Consider the following 17087-nt stretch of genomic DNA (forward strand, 5'->3'; position numbering starts at 1 on the left):
CGATGATCCCAACGACAGCATCCCTGCCACCACCTGATCAACCACTAGAAGTACAGGATGAGGCATTTTACTGGCACCTCCTACAAAGGTACCAGAATGTCATCGACAACTTGCCACCTATCACACCAAGAACAACATCTACTGATATTTTCATCAATGATCCACAACCTGGACCTTCAGGGCTTCATGTCCCACCAGCACCAGCAACTCAAACAACTTACAGAGAAGATTCAGAAGACTCCTGGGATGATGAACCCTCTCAATTTTCCTCAGAGGAGTTCATGTCTAATCCTTCTCCTGACCGAAGAAAGAAGTCACCCCCAGAAGACCTTTCCTTCTCATCCTTTATACAAACTGTCAATTCCATTTAAATTGACAGCTGAGGAGGACACAAGAGCACAAACTCTTGAAGTATTACAGTTTGTGGATCCACCCAAACAGGTATTAGCAGTACCTGTACATGAAGTCTTATTGGATCTTCAGAAGAGAATCTGGGAACACCCAGCTTCTACACCTGCAGTAAACAAGAGTAGAAACCACCTACATAGTTCAGCCAGCTCCAGGGTACCACAAACAACAATTGCCCCATCAGTCTGTCATTGTGGAATCAGCGCAGAAGAAATCTAAACGTGTGCGCCCACATTCCTCCATCCCACCAGGCAGGGAGCACAGGTTCCTGGACACAATGGGTAAGAAGATCTACCAGAGTTCCATGCTGAGCACAAAAATCTCTGCATATCAACTCTATATCACTCAACACCAGAGAAATCTCTGGAAAGAGATGGAACAATTCATCACTTCCTTGCCCACTCAATTCCAAGAGCCTGCTCAAGCAATCATATCAAAGGGTCTAGAGGCAGGAAAACACGAAGTGAGAGCAATTTATGATAACTTCAAAACTGCTTCAAGAACAGCAGCAGCGGGAATCGCTGCTCGCCGGTGGGCCTGGCTCAAGGCATCTGACCTCAGGCTTGAGGTACAAGATAAGCTTGTTGACCTTCCCGGTCTTGGTGACAATCTCTTCGGAGATAAAATTCAAGAGGCTGTACAACAACTCAAAGATCACACTGAGACATTCAAACTGTCTCAAACCCCTCAAGAACCTGCTAATCAACCTCGTCCTCCATGTAGAGAGGTGAGGCGTTCTTTCTACAGGCCACACAGATACTACCAACAAACAACTAGGGGTAGATCTACTAGGCCAACACAGCAATCTCAGGCCAGACAATCCAGACCTGCCCGTCCACAACCTCCTGCACAGACAGGGCCTGCAACAGGCTTTTGAGGACAACACCAGAGAACAGATTCAACCTTGCAATCCCAAGCCAAATCTTCCAGTAGGAGGAAGAATATCCCATTTTCACACAAACTGGCAAAACATAACCTCAGATCAATGGGTTCTCTCCATAGTCGCCCGAGGTTACAAACTAAATTTCACTTCAATTCCTCCAGAATTTCCACCAACATCCTGCCAACAACAAAATTCTCAACTTCATCAATTGCAAACAGAATTATCCACCCTTCTGAGATCCAAGGCTATTCAACCAGTGCCCTGAACACAGAAGGGCAGAGGATTCTATTCCAGATATTTCCTCATTCCAAAGAAAACCGGAGGCCTACGTCCTATCTTAGACCTCAGAAATCTAAACAAATTTCTAAAGAGAAAAATTCAGAATGGTTTCTCTAGGCACCATGCTTCCACTTCTTCTTCAAGCAAGGGATTGGCTTTGTTCTCTGGATCTTCAAGATGCTTATGCTCACATTCCAATATACCCTCCTCAGCAAGTACCTGCGCTTCACAGTAGGCCATCAACATTTCCAATACAGGGTTCTACCATTTGGACTGGCGTCTGCTCCCAGAATATTCACCAAATGTCTAGCAGTAATAGCAGGACAACTACACAAGGAAGGTGTCCATGTTTTTCCATATCTAGACGACTGGCTCATAAAGAGTCCATCTCAAAAAGGAGCAATAACTTCTCTCAACCGCACAATTGCTCTACTCCACTCCATGGGGTTTCTCATCAATTATCAAAAATCCCATGTCACTCCAACTCATCTGCTTCAATTCATAGGAGCAGAGTTGAACACAAATCTAGCAAAGGCCGTTCTACCTATAGAACGGGCAGACACCCTTATTCTACTAGCAAAGTCCATTTCCTTACAGACACAAACCACAGCTCATCAGTTTCTGATACTGCTAGGTCACATGGCCTCCACAGTTCATGTTACTCCTATGGCAAGGCTAGCCATGCGAGTTACCCAATGGACTTTAAGATCACAATAGATTCAAGCCTTTCAACTACTTCAGTCTCCAATTCAAGTGACCCACCAACTAAGATCATATCTACTTTGGTGGACCAACAAGGACAACCTGTGCAAAGGCCTACCTTTCCAACAGCCAGTCCCAGAGATTACTTTAACTACAGATGCATCCACCTTGGGATGGGGAGCTCATGTAGACAATCTCCACACTCAAGGGACTTGGACAAAACTCAAAGCAACATATCAAATCAATTTTCTGGAGCTTTGAGCGATACGTTATGCACTGCATGCGTTCCAGGACTGCCTTTCACACAAGACTGTTCTCATCCAAACAGATAACACAGTAGCCATGTGGTACATCAACAAACAGGGATGTACGGGCTCGTATCTCCTTTGTCAAGAAGCTGCACAGATATGGGGCTGGGCCCTGAACCACTCAATGTCCCTACGAGCCACTTATCTGGCAGGCATTCACAATATAGTGGCAGATCGATTCAGTCGTCAATTCCAACCACACGAATGGTCCCTGGATCCTGCAGTAGCAACCAGGATATTTCAATGTTGGGGTCACCCAACAATAGACCTCTTTGCGTCGCATCTGAATCACAAAGTGGACAAGTTCTGTTCTCTGCACAAACAGAACAATCAGCCAGCCAAGGACGCCTTTGCTCGCCCTTGGAACTCAGGCCTACTATACGCGTATCCTCCAATACCGCTCATAACCAAAACTCTAGTAAAACTACAACAGGACAAGGGGTCCATGATACTCATAGCCCTGTATTGGCCTAGACAAGTATGGTTCCCCACACTGCTAGACCTCTCAGTCAGGGATCCAATTCGCCTGGGAGTAGCTCCCACTCTCATAACTCAGGATCAGGGCCGGTTACGACATCCCAACCTTCAGTCCCTATCCCTGACAGCATGGATGTTGAAAGCTTGATCTTACAACCACTCAATCTTTCATCTCATATATCTCAAGTGTTTATAGCTTCACGTAAACCTTCCACACGAAAGAACTATTCTTCTAAATGGAAGAGATTCACTTTGTGGAGTTCAGCAAAGGATATAAATCCTTTCACTTGCCCCACAACTTCTCTACTGGACTACTTATACCATCTTTCGGAATCTGGTCTCCAGACTTCATCTGTAAGAGTACATTTAAGTGCAATCTCTGCTTACCATAACAAGATAGGAGATGCACCTATTTCCACACATCCTCTCGTAAGTAGATTTATGAGAGGCTTAACTCACCTTAAACCATCAATTCGGAAACCCATTCCAAGCTGGGACCTGAATTTGGTACTAACAAGACTCATGCGCGCTCCTTTCGAACCCATTGACTCTTGTAATCTTAAATTTCTCACATGGAAGACTCTCTTCCTCATAGCCATTACTTCAGCTAGAAGGGTTAGTGAGTTACAAGCACTTGTCACATACGAACCTTATACAAAGTTCCTACATGACAGTGGTTTTTCGTACACATCCAAAATTCCTTCCCAAGGTAGTTAGGGAATTCCACTTGAACCAATCCATAAATTTACCCACATTTTTTCCAAGGCCCCATTCCCATCCAGGAGAAACAGCCTTACACATCCTGGACTGTAAGCGTACACTTGCTTTCTATTTAAACCGTACTGCAGTCCATAGGAAATCCACTCAGCTTTTTGTTTCTTATGATCCAAACAAACCAGGTAAAGCAGTGGGTAAACATATCCTATCTAATTGGATAGCAAATTGCATAGAGTTCTGCTATGAACAAGCAGGCCTTCCTCGCCAAGGGCGAGTAAAGGCACATTCAGTAAGAGCAATGTCAACTTCAGTAGCACATTTTCGTTTAGTGCCAATCCTAGACATATGCAAAGCAGCAGCATGGAGTTCTCTTCACACTTTTGCAGCCCGCTACTGCTTAGACAAAGAAGGAAGACATTGTCCATAGGCTGAATCTTGTCTTAAAGAACTTGTTTCCAGTTTAATCCCAACTCCTTCTACATCCAATGTTCTGTAATCTTCAGCTGACTCATTCAACAACAATACTTCACTGTTGCCTCAATACAACCTGATTCAGCCTCTCTTGCTATTCACCAATATGTGAGGACTAGCATCCTGCTTGTCCTGGGATAAAGCGAAATTGCTTACCTTGTAATAGGTGTTATCCCAGGACAGCAGGATGTAGTCCTCACAGAACCCACCCGCCACCCCACGGAGTTGGGCCTCATACCTTTATTTTATTTTTGCTAACGCTTTATGCTATATACCAGACTGAAGAGAGACACCTGTGGCAGAGAATATCATAGCATGCTGGGCATGCTCAGTGGCCTCACAGGGCCAGTCAAAAGTTTCTAGAAACTTTGACAGAAAGCTTTCCTGCCTGGGCTCCGTTCAGTGACGTCGCCCATATGTGAGGACTACATCCTGCTGTCCTGGGATAACACCTATTACAAGGTAAGCAATTTTGCTTTACTGTTGGTATTTAAGTTAGTACTGAGAGCTTGCATGTGGCACACTATCTCCAGCAGGTGCAAAACTTGCAGTCAGTCTTGGAAGCAATTTGTGGCTTCCAGGGGTGCTAGGTTGTATTTTAGGACCACCCTTCCTGCTAGTTGAGCATGGGATTGATGACCTTTTTTGGTACCGTGGACCCTGTCCGGGAAGAGGGTTTTGAAAGCTAGTGGTGCTGGCTTCCTTAGACCCTAACCTTACCTGTCTCACCCTCAGATTTCTCCTGGTCTCCTCACCCTTCTTAAAGGGAAGGGTTTTTTGGGTGGAGGAGGGGTTATCTGGCCCCTTTAAACTTAGGATTAAATTAAAAAAAAAAAAAAAAAGATTCTACTATACCAGCCCTGTTGATACAAGTGGGTTATGGCCCCCTGCCAATAGATGGAGTCAGTACACACAGCTTTTCCTTTAACGTCATCACTATTATATAGAGGTGGTGCAACACAGTGCTAAAACAAGAATTCTCTGCCTCCAGCATATAGTAGGACTCGCTGGTGCAGCAGGATTTTTCTAGGCATGGATTGATTCTTACACCAGACCCCTGATGTGCCCAGGAGAGCAAGCCCACTGGAGTCTTGGACCATGCCTGTTGTATGCCTAGGAGAGCAAACCCTCTAGCATTTTGGTCCAAGCCACTGGTATGTCCAGGAGAATGGAACCTATCCCAGAGTAGATGTGTGTAATGGCCAGGGGGAGAGGGACTGTCAAAGACCAGAGAATTTTATGGCATACACCAGCTGTTTTTCAGGATCCAAACTACCTTCTCCCCAGAGGCAGGGAACATTATGCTTCCTGAATTGTATGCCTTTAGGGGAAGGGCCAGGCCTGATTTGTCTGACTGCTGTTGCTGGGCCTGCAGCAACAGATGGACTGCATCTATTGCTGGAACACATGCATCAATCATAGGCAGTTTCTAGGGGGTTTCCCAATGACTTTCAGCTTTTGGGCATGTTCTCTTCCAGCCTGCAAGCAAAGACTTGTCTGAATTTTGGTAGGCTGGCCATGTTTTTCTTCACCCATGAGTCTGTTTTACAGTAGTGTTCTTTGGATGCTATTGGGGGGGGGGGGGAGTTTAGTCTCCCTCAAGCTTGGCTTCTTTAGAGGCTGGATTTTGAAAAGGGGCCCTTTAGCCATACACTGAGTTCAGTGCAATTTCTCTGGTACTCATTCTGTCTCTTCTGTTTCTGTGAATTACAGAAACCTAAGTCTAGGAGGCCTTCTGACTTTTTTTTTTTTTTTTTTTTTTTTAAGATTCCAGTCATGTATTCAGGCTCTCACTAATGCAAAAAAAAATCTGAAAAGAGGAACTTAAGGTTTTGTTTTGTCTCCTGGCCTGGGGGAAACTGAAATCCAGCTTGATTAGGCAATTACCGTATTTGCTGGCATATAGGATGCACTTTTTTCCCTCAAAATACACCTAAAATATGGGTCGCGTCTTATGTGCTGGTAATTAAAATTATGCAGCCTCCTTTTACTGAGGCCAAGCGTATCGCGGGAAGCCACGTCTCAAAGGAGGCAGTCAGGTTGGTACCCTCATCCCCTTCGGGGGAAATCCCAATTTCGCCAATGTCTGCAGTTCTCTGTCTTCAATTTTTTGTCATAGCTGTGTATTGATGTTCAAGCTTCTCTACTGCTAGCTGTAGTAGCCGCCATCTTAGTTTCTAGAGAATCAAGTCTTTGTGTTCTGTGATATTTTATGTTGAGATTTCTTGGCAAAACATGGCTCAAACGCAGATTCTGCAATGATGATGCATTCAAGCTACGAGTGATTGCGTATGCTAAAGAACATGGAAACAGAGCAGCAGAGGAATTTCGGGTCACTGCCATCTGAAAAGGTAAGAACTTGGAGAAGACAGGAAGAGGATTTACAAAAAAGCTATGTGTAGTAAACACAATCTGTGACATGGAATTGCAAAATGGCTGGAATTAGAAGAAGAATTAAACTCTATTTTCAGTTTCTACAAAAATGATTATTCAACAAGTAAGACTGATTAGCTACTAATGGGCATTGCTGATTTTACAGGATCGTCATGGTGTTCTAGATTCATGAAGAGAAATGACCTAAGTATCCAGACTATAAAACAAATAGCACAAAAGATGCCAACAGAATAACAAGATTAGAGTTTCATAGATTTGTCATTAATGCAAGAGAATTTTGAACTTTCACAAATAGGAAACATGGATGAGGTCCCACTGACGTTAGATGTACCCTCAAACAAAACAGATTCCAAAGGTGCAAAAAGTTATTAAAACATGTGGAGATGAGAACACATTATACAGTCGTATTGTCTTGCTGTGCTGATGGAACAAAATTGCCGCCTCTTTTGATTTTCAAAAGGAAAACCTTGCCCAAAGAAACTGCCTAAAGGTGTGTTTGTGCATGTTCATCCTAAGGGCTGGATGGATGAAAGGGGGATGAAGTTGTTGTGGATAGACAATGTGTGGTCTAGGCATCCTGGTGAATTATTCTTAAACCTGCCTTGCTAGTATAGGATGAGTTTCGGAGTCACAGAACAGAATCTGTAAAAAATAAAATCAACCAACTGAAAACTCAATTAGCTGTAATTCCAGGTGGCCTAACAAGCCGGATTCATAAAGGAGAAATGGAACAGTTGGATGCAGTCTACAGATTTTGAAGTGACACCATCAAGGAGGCCTAGCATTTCGCAGATTTGTGAATTGGTCAAAACTTCATGGGATGCTGTGAAACATGACAGTTGTAAAGTTCATTTAAGAAATGTGGAATTAGTAACTCACTTGATGGCACAGAGGATGATTTGTTGTACGAAGACTCAGTTTCTGAAGAAGAGGCTTCAAGTGATTCTTCATTTAGCTCTGGAGATCAATTTCTGGGTTTTGAGGATGAAGATTGAAAGGTACCTAACAATGTTGCCTGGTTATATTTTTTAGACATAACTATAAAATTAGTACAGTAAACAATTATGGAAATTCATGAATGTAGAAAACCTTTTTCTTAGTGTATAAAAAAAAAGGGGTGCATCTTATATGCCACTGTGCCCTATATGCCAGTAAATACAGTAGGTGGTTCTGTCCTCAGTGTGAGGCATGGCTCCCCCCTTTTTGCTTTGAACTGTAAAAATTGGGGCTTGGGATGGGAATCCCTGAGGAGCAGCCTCGGGTGTGAATTTTTTTTTTTTTTTTTTGCTAAGTGTGCTTTTATTCTCAGGAACTGGCTCAGTGCTTAGTCCAGTGGCCTTGGTAGATGTGCTCTTGAGGCTGCTACTAGAAGTACCCCTGTGCCAGTAGAAGATATAATTCTCAAGGGTCTGTGGGAAAGATGGATTGAACTCCCAACAATTCCAGTTTGTTCAGCAGCCCTTTTCAGCTTGTCTTTGTGGCAGGTTAGTGATATGAGCACTATTGTGCAGGTGGATAAAAGGGTGAATGTAATGTCTCTTTTCTCTATGGTGAGACTGCACATTGAATACAGTCTGCAATTCTGGTTGCCCCATCTCAAAAAACATAGTTGCACTGGAGAAAGTACAGAGAAGGGTGACCAAAATGATAAAGGGCATGGAATGGCTCCCCAATGAGAAAAGGCTAGAGGTTAGGGGGGTTCAGCTTGGAGAAGACAGCAGAGGGGGAGATATGAAAGGTCTACAAAATCATGAAAGTACTTGAACAGGTACATGTTAATCTGTTTACTCTTTCAGATAAGACTAAGGGGAACTCCCTGAAGTTAGCAAGTAGATCATTTTCACTCAACACACTTAAGCTCTGGAATTCATTGGCAGAGGCTGTGGTTAGGCAGTGTAGCTGGGTTTAAAAAGTTTTGGATAAGATCTTGGAGAAGTCTTCCATAAATTGCTAAGGAATAGCCACTGCTTGTTACCAGCATTAGTACAATGGGATTTATTTAATGTTTGTGTACTTGGCAGATAGTTGTGACTTGGATTGTCCACTGTTGAAAACAGGATACTGGACTTGATGGACCCTTGGTCTTGACCCAGTATGGCATATTTTATGTTCAGATAAAATGTTTTGAATGACTTTGGGGTTGGCATTTTTTGGTTGTCCGTTTTTTGTTTTTTTGTTTGTTTTTCAGTTTTGGTCTGAGTGACCAGAAGGCTTTTCTGGCTCACCTGGCAGCTAATCCCCTGCTTTGTCTTGACTAGGCTAACTTCTACTATAGAAACCTATATGTGGAAGGCTTAAGTAGCTAACTTGAATTCATAAATATCCATAGCTGCTAAGGCTGTCCAGGTTCAGAGGTCCAGTTTCTTAACAATTTAGCAGGGATTAGGCTCTCTTGCCTTCACAGCTAAAGTTAAGACTCAGTACTTTCAGCTTAAAAAAAAAAAAGCCTAGTTGTACCAGTTAGTCAGGATTCAATTGTATTCTACAATTAAGTGTGGCAACTTTGCCTCATGAAACCTCCAGTAGGCAATTGCTCCCCCCTTTTTAATAAGTGTGAACATGTCTAGACCACTCACTGTGGTAGATAATCTGTTTTTTGATTGCACCATAGAGCTTTCGCCTCCCATGTTAGATACCTGGCCCTAGCCTCTCAGTGACTACTAGTCAATGGTACTTGATCCAGACCTTATCTGGCACAGGTCTCTACTCAGGGCAAGATCACAGCTGTATCTCACTTTGTTTTGGTGCCTGAAAAGTTGGGTGCTCCTGGCCTCTTCTTCCCCCCCCCCCCCCCCCCCCCCCCCGGGTGTGACTAGGGATTCCCAGATCTATCACTTCAGTAATGGAAACCTTTTTAGTACGTGCTAGTGTTGGTAAAAGATGAGTTTCTCTCTTCTGGCCCTATCGATGGGTAAATTGCCATGCTGAGTCAGACCAAGGGTCCATCAAGCCCAGCATCCTGTTTCGAACAAAGGCCAAACCTGGCAATTACCTAAACACTAAGATCCCATGCTACTGATGCAATTAATAGCAGTGGCTATTCACTAAGTAAACTTGATTAATAGCTGTTAATGGACTTCTCCTCCAAACCTTTTTTGAACCTAACTGCACTAACCACATCCTCTGGCAACATAAGAACATCAGTGGAGAGGGTCACCAATCTTTGTCTATTCTTGATTGTCTTACAGTTCTGAGTGTGGGTTGGCCATGGCTCAATTATCTGTAATCAATTAGGCTTGTAAGCAGGTGTTGTGAGGTGACAGGTTTCTCATGGTTCATCCTTCTCTGGATGTGTATCAAAGCTGTCTTGCTACAAAGTATGTGATTTCTTTTTTTTTTAATAGTTTGGACTGGGTGATCTAGTTTAGAAAAAACAGTTCAGTTTACAAAGTCCATGGAAACTTGTAGGGAAGGGGAGGCTTTTTATAGATAGAGGTAGGATTTTAAGGGATTAACAATGTCTTGTTTCATCTTAAATTAATAAATGTCAGATACCAACTTTGAACGAATAACCAGCTAGCCATGCCACACCCTAATCCATGTAGTATAAAGTACAGAAATGGATGATAAGCCTGAAGAGCCCTCTCCCTAACCCAACAGTTTCCTGCCATAGATCAGTCTCACATTCCTTAACCCAGGAACGATGAGCTGGGAAGGGACACCAGGTTCATTGAAGACTAGTTTGTACCTTCCCCAAGTCGTCTTGAACTCCAGAAGTCTCTAGTAAAATATCTGTAAAGGATGGTTTCCACATCTCTAAAGTAGGACCTGAAAGCTTCAATTAACATTGTAAAATCATAGGCAAAGCAATTAGCCACCCTTTGAGGAGCAGCAGTATATAATGGCTGTGCTGGTCAGTAATCCCTGGAAGTAGCCCATAATACAAAAGCCTGAAGACTAAATTTTGGTAGAGATCTGGATGGATGTAAAAAATTGGAACACAAAACTCATGTATAATCCTACAAGCCCATAAACAATGTAAGAAGGATGCAGATGGCTGTGTGCATTTCAACTAACAATTGGAGTTGGTAGTATGCACTGCTATCGCTTTGCTTGGCCAAAACATTCTGTGTAATATATTAAAACGAATTTTCCAAACTACCCCACATTTCATAGCTTGATAAACTGGAAGGTCACTATTACCAAGATCTTCAGCCTTTAGAGTGATCTCTAAATCTTGCACCTGTTTTGCTGCTAGCAAGCCATTTCCATTGTAATTACTTGTATTATGCAAGAATTTATAGAACTGTGATATTGACATCTGTGCTTTAGCCACTAAACCCATAAAATGCTGAAATGAGCCATTGACAATATTACCCAAAAGGCTCTAGACATAACTACAAATTAGTAAACATATTTAACAATCTTTGTATGAAATACAATTGTTCCAAACACTATTAAAAGAAGCAGATAGACCCAGAATGTAAATTGATGAAAGAGGAAATGTGAGTTGCCCTTAGGATACTTAAAGGAACCCCCTTCCCCTACCTGGTAGGAATTTCAGATTACCACCCAAAGGAAGGTGTGGTGAAATTTGCTATCTTAAACATATCTGTGATCTATATAACTTCTAGGCCCATCGCATTGCAGAAATCATCAAAGATTGAGTTAATGATTGTGGAAGGTTGTTGGAGTGTGCATGAAGGACATACTGCAAGCTAAGAGGAGTAACAAACTGTTTCCAAGTCTGTGATTGAACCAGGCACTACACTATAACCAGTCTTGAAGCACTACCAATACATAGTTCAAATTATACTTAGATAAATCAGCAAAACCTAAGCCATCCTCATCCCTGGGTGTAGTTCGTGTAGAAAATTTAAGTGGACCCTATGACCGTGCTAGAAAAAGTGAGTGAAGAGTCGCAACAAGTTGAGATATTTACTGGTAACTATAAAAAGAAGCATTTGCAGTTTATACAGAAATGTTGGTATTAACATTTTCAACAGTGCCAGGTAACCTACTAATGATAAAGGAAAATTCAGCCAACTAGACAGCTTTGGTTTAAACTCCTGAAATAATGGTATTTGGTAAATTTTCAACCTTTGCGTGGGATATCTATGAACCTTGATACCAAGCTGTTTGATAGTATCAGATACCTAGCTAAGTGGGAATCTGGGCCAATTCGACTTCAAAGTCCCAGAAATATTCAGTGCCTCTTACTTCTGAAGATTTAGTTTTAAACATGAGAAACTATTAAATATCTTCATATAGCTTAACACACGGCGAAGGGCTTGTTTTGCATTAGTTACAACTAAAAGTGTCAGCTGCAAAGAGCATCAATTTCAATTCATGGGACAGCCCTACTACACCTGTAATGTCACACTTTTCAGCATATGAATTGAAGGCTCTGAAGATAGAATATAAAGCAGGGGCAAAAGGGGACAACATTGCCTTGTACCTCTGCAATGCAAGCTGGGAGAAGAGTAGCCATGAACATTGATATATACCAAATGGCATTCAAAATGAATCCTCCCAACCCAAACAAATCTAACAGTAAATAAATATGTCCACCCCACTCTATTGAAAGCTTTTTGTGCATCAAAACCAATGGATCGACTGGATGGCTTTTATGACATGATTCTAATACTAATATCAGGCATCTCCTTTTGGTGTTTGGTTTGTGGCCCATTACAAAACCTGTTCAGGGGCTATAAGGATAGGTAAAAGCCTCAACTCTATTAGCAAAATTTTAATGTACATTTTTATGTCTCAATTTGAGAGAGTCCAATATGTTAGATTTGTTTGGGTTGGGAGGATTCATTTTGAATGCCATTTGGTATATATCAATGTTCATGGCTACTCTTCTCCCAGCTTGCATTGCAGAGGTACAAGGCAATGTTGTCCCCTTTTGCCCCTGCTTTATATTCTATCTTCAGAGCCTTCAATTCATATGCTGAAAAGAGTGACATTACAGGTGTAGTAGGGCTGTCCCATGAATTGAAATTGATGCTCTTTGCAGATGACACTTTTAGTTGTAACGAATGCAAAACAAGCCCTTCGCCGTGTGTTAAGCTATATGAAGATATTTAATAGTTTCTCATGTTTAAAACTAAATCTTCAGAAGTAAGAGGCACTGAATATTTCTGGGACTTTGAAGTCGAATTGGCCCAGATAGCTGCTTTTGACATAGACTTTGGAATTTGTTCTGCTGCCACCATGGATTTAAATAAAGCTGCAAGCGATGGTGTAATGTGAGGTTGTATTTTAAAGAATGAAGACCAGGGGGATTTGTTTAACTCTTTAACAAAGGTAATTTCCAAATCAGAGCAAGGCCTATTCAAGCCATCTGGTTGTTACTCTGTCAATTTAGGTAACTATAAATGCTGAAGAAACCAGGCCTGATTTTATACATTGGAATTTTCAGAGTTGTATAAAGCTTGGTAATCTTCAAAAACGTCCCCTATGTATGAGGTTGCCTTGATCAGCGTTCCAGCCCGTTTGCGGATATGACTGATAAATTTAGAAGAGTGTTGGGCCTTAGTTAAGTTTGTTAGTAAGCTACCCGGCATATTCTCCTAAAGATATAGTTGCTGGTGAAACACAAAAATGGCATCTTTAGCTTTCTGATGAAGTAAATCATTTAAAAGATGCTGGGCATAGAGAAATTTATCCCTCCAAAAGCCTGGTTTTAGTTTGTTCTATTTGGTCTTTATAATACATCACTTGTTTCCCAAGGGCTGTTTTTTTTTGGGGGAGGGGGGTTTATTCCTCAATCTTTGCTTAAATGCTACAAAACATGTCCGTCCGTCCCCCCAAGAACAGATTTGGCCATTTCCCAGAAAAGACTAGGATCTTCATGATAAAGTGTATTAATCTCTTCATACAGCTGCCCCTTTTAAGTTAAATAGTCTTGAAAGTTGTAGTCCAAACTTAACCACTCCAGCATGTGCCATTGGAATAAACTGGGATTCCATTGCATGATAGCCAAGGAGCAGAATATTGGATAATGATCTGAGGTAAGCAGATGCCCAATTTTAGCTGTGGCAACATTATTAGAGATTCTGAAAAAAATGAGAATTCTAGACTTAGTTTGAGCTTTAGCATAGTGAGTGAAGTCACGTTCTCTTGGGCGTAAAGTTCTCCAAGCATTGACCGAGAGATTATCACAAAGAAATTGAACTCCTTTGTTTCCCTAACTTAGATATATGTTAGAGGAACAAGGGTCCATGTCTGGCTTGTGGACACAGTTTAGACCCCCACCCACAATTACTACTCCACCTCTCAACTGGGAACATCCTGCCACGATACTGGTAAAAAGTGATTTATATTGATTTGGTGCATAAGTAGAAATCAAAATAGTTTCTTTCCCAAAAAGAGCCCACTTCACCATGATGATCTGCCCTTCCATGTCCTATGAGTTCAAATGTGTAAATAGTATTTTAGAATGTATTAGTATTGCCATTCCCTTATTCTTAACTGTCCCAGAAGAGAAAAAAGCTTGGGGAAAAACAACTCTACTCAATTTACCATGCTCTTTTGCCAGATGTGTTTTCTTAAGAAATATAATTTCCCCCTTAGACTGCTCTATTTGAGAACTTTTTCATGCTTAATTGGAGATCCCAGACTAGCTACATTCCAACTCATGTAACTAGTTGTTTAGCCATTAACCCTTAGAACTGATATACTGTAAACAGTCGCTTATATAAGAAACATATGGAAACTTCAGAAAAGCCCCAGCTGAAGAACTTAAAATGACAGAGAAACTGTAATTACAACTATTATATAGCATACCATTAGTCAAATAATGATGTGAACTGAACATGAAGCCATTCCCTCCCCTGAATGTCATACAGCTCATGCTGATGCCCTTCAGTGGAAAAGCCAGAGTCACTCAAGGGTGAGTGGGTGTCCTTCCCCAAATAAAATTTACATGTGAAAACTATTTGGGCTAGCTACTGTGCCTTATGAAAAAGCATAATCTGTCACTGCAAGGGCATAGTCTGGACTCTGGAGCACTATAGAGCAAAACTAATTATAAAATAACAAAAACATTTCTGCTATTGCAATGCTGAAAATAGAGCTGCTTATGACCAGAGATTGCTGTGTTATCCAGCCAAAATGGGTGTGAACAACATCCTCTCAGCCCCAGAACTGCTAAAAATTTAAAAAAAAAAAAAAAAAAAAGCAAGATGGTAGCCCAAGCAAATTGTCTATAATTGAAAAAAGGCAAACTGCCAAAAAAAAGTCATTTAGTCTGCACAGGTCACAGTATGACTGGTATAAATTGTCACTCCATCTTGTTTGCTGCAAAAAGTGGCAATACATCAAACAAAACTTGTACATGCATTTAGTGTGTTGAGTGAAGATTCAAGTTGCTCCGCATATTGTTTCTCCTAGGACAAGAGGATAGTAGTCCTCACAGATGGGTGACATCATCAGATGAAGCTCAGCACAGAAACCTTTTGTCAGTTTCTAGAACTTTGACTGGCACACTGAGCATGCCCAGCATGCCACTACCCATGAGTCCAGATGGGGTCCCCCTTCAGTCTTTTTTTTTTTCCCCCGCAATAAGTTGCTTCGGGGTGGTGGAGCTCTACTCTACTCTTATAGTGGTTTGTTTTTTTTCCTTCAACTTTCTTACCTGGTTTTCTGGTGTTTTCAGCATCTGGTCCTTCTTCGGTCAGTGTCCCTCCCGTGGTGAGGTAGGTTTGCTTTTTGCCTTTCATTATGGTAGACTTCTGGCATATTGCTCCTCAGTAGCTGCCAGCCATTGAGCACTTGCTGGCTGTCTTTCATGGTGTTGTCCAGTTTTGGTTGGTGCCCCCAGTGCCTGCAGACCATCTATGCATGAATGAGGTTTGAATCTTCTTCCTGGGGGCTTCACATGACATCTGTGGGTGTCAACTGTGCGATCAGATGACCCCCCCCCCCCCCAAGGGCTGTCATGCCTGGCTGGATAAGATGGACAAACCTTTTGGCCCCAAAAAGTCTGCTCCATCCATTCTGGCATCAGGGAGAGAGGAGCCGGTGATAGGCCATCTCCGGTGTCTGCTCTCAACGAATCGGGCTCTTCAGCTTCCTCGGTGCTGGCGAAAGACCGGGCCGAGCATCGTGAAAAGTCCTGCAAGTACAGTCACCGATTGCCATCAACACGGCTCCGGAACCAGTGCGGCACCATGCCGCCATTGAAGTGACCCCCGTGGTGAAGAGGCCTCATCCTCTGGCAAACCCGGGAGTCTCAGGCATTCCCCACCAATATCTGTCAGGCACTGAGCCTCCTCGGGGCTTCTGTTACACCTCTTCCTCCATCAGGCCTAGTTTCACTGGACTTCCAAGATGAATTGGACCACAGGGTCCAGAGGGTGGTGCTCCAAGCCCTGTGGGTATCTAACTGCCCCTGGCACTGGCCCCATATCGGGGCTGGAGCCTGTGCCATCTCTTTTGGTGCCCCTGCTAGAGTGTCTCAATGTCCTATTCGCTGTCCTTCCGACTCAGCCGGTGCCTGGGCATCACAAATTATTATTGGGTCCTGCTCCGAGGATTTGTTGTGGCCACCAGCGCTGTTGGGCCTGCTTGTCCCGTGTCAGAGTTCCCTGTTCCTGGGCCATCGCGAACCTTGCTGCCATCAGTGCCTTTGCCCTCGAGGCCATTGGTGCCCAGACCGAGGAACTTAGAGTCTATCCAAGCAGGCTTGTATGACCCCTGGGGAGAATGATACCTTGGAGTCTTCTTCTGAGGACTCTGGTGATCTCCTGTCGGAACCTTCGCCACCAGATGAGGCATAGGTCTCCCCAGAAGATTTTCCCTTTGCGGGTTTTGTTCGGGCCATGGCTGAAGTCATCCCATTTCAGCTCGTCACAGAGAAGGACACTTGACGTAAGATGCTGGAACTCCTCTAGTTCGTTGATGCCCCAAAGGAGGTAGTGGCTGTCCCAGTCCATGATATCTTTAAGGAACTTCTTAGGATTTGGGAATATCCGGTGTCAGTTCCTCTGGGTAACGGGAAGGCAGATGCCATCTATTTGATCCAACAGGCTTTGGAATTTGAGAGGCGCAACCTCCCTCACCAATCGGTTGTGGTAGAGTGCTCTCAAAAAAAGCCAAGTGTTTCTGCACCTATGCCTCTGCCTCTCTGGGATAGGATCACAGGGTGCTGGATCCTCTAGGTAGAAAGGTATATCAGGGCACTATGCTCATCACCTGCATCGCCTCCTACCAATTATGTGACCCAATACAACTGGAACCTGTGGAAACAGGTCCAGGAGCTATCAGAACACCTGCCACAACAGCAACAAGATGCATTTTCTGTGGTAGTACAGCAGAGTCTGGAGGTGGGAAAACATGAGGTGAAGACTGTGGTGAGAGTAGCTGCAGTGGGCTTTGGCGTCCGCAGGATGGCCTGGCTCTGTGCCTTGGACCTCTAGCTGGAAGTCCAGGAGAAGCTGGCTGATCTGCCCTGCATGGGAGAGAATCTCTTCGGGGTCAAGGGATGCGGTAGCCCAATTGAA

The sequence above is a fragment of the Rhinatrema bivittatum genome, chromosome 1, assembly GCF_901001135.1.
Source record: "Rhinatrema bivittatum chromosome 1, aRhiBiv1.1, whole genome shotgun sequence".
Taxonomy (NCBI): domain Eukaryota; kingdom Metazoa; phylum Chordata; class Amphibia; order Gymnophiona; family Rhinatrematidae; genus Rhinatrema; species Rhinatrema bivittatum.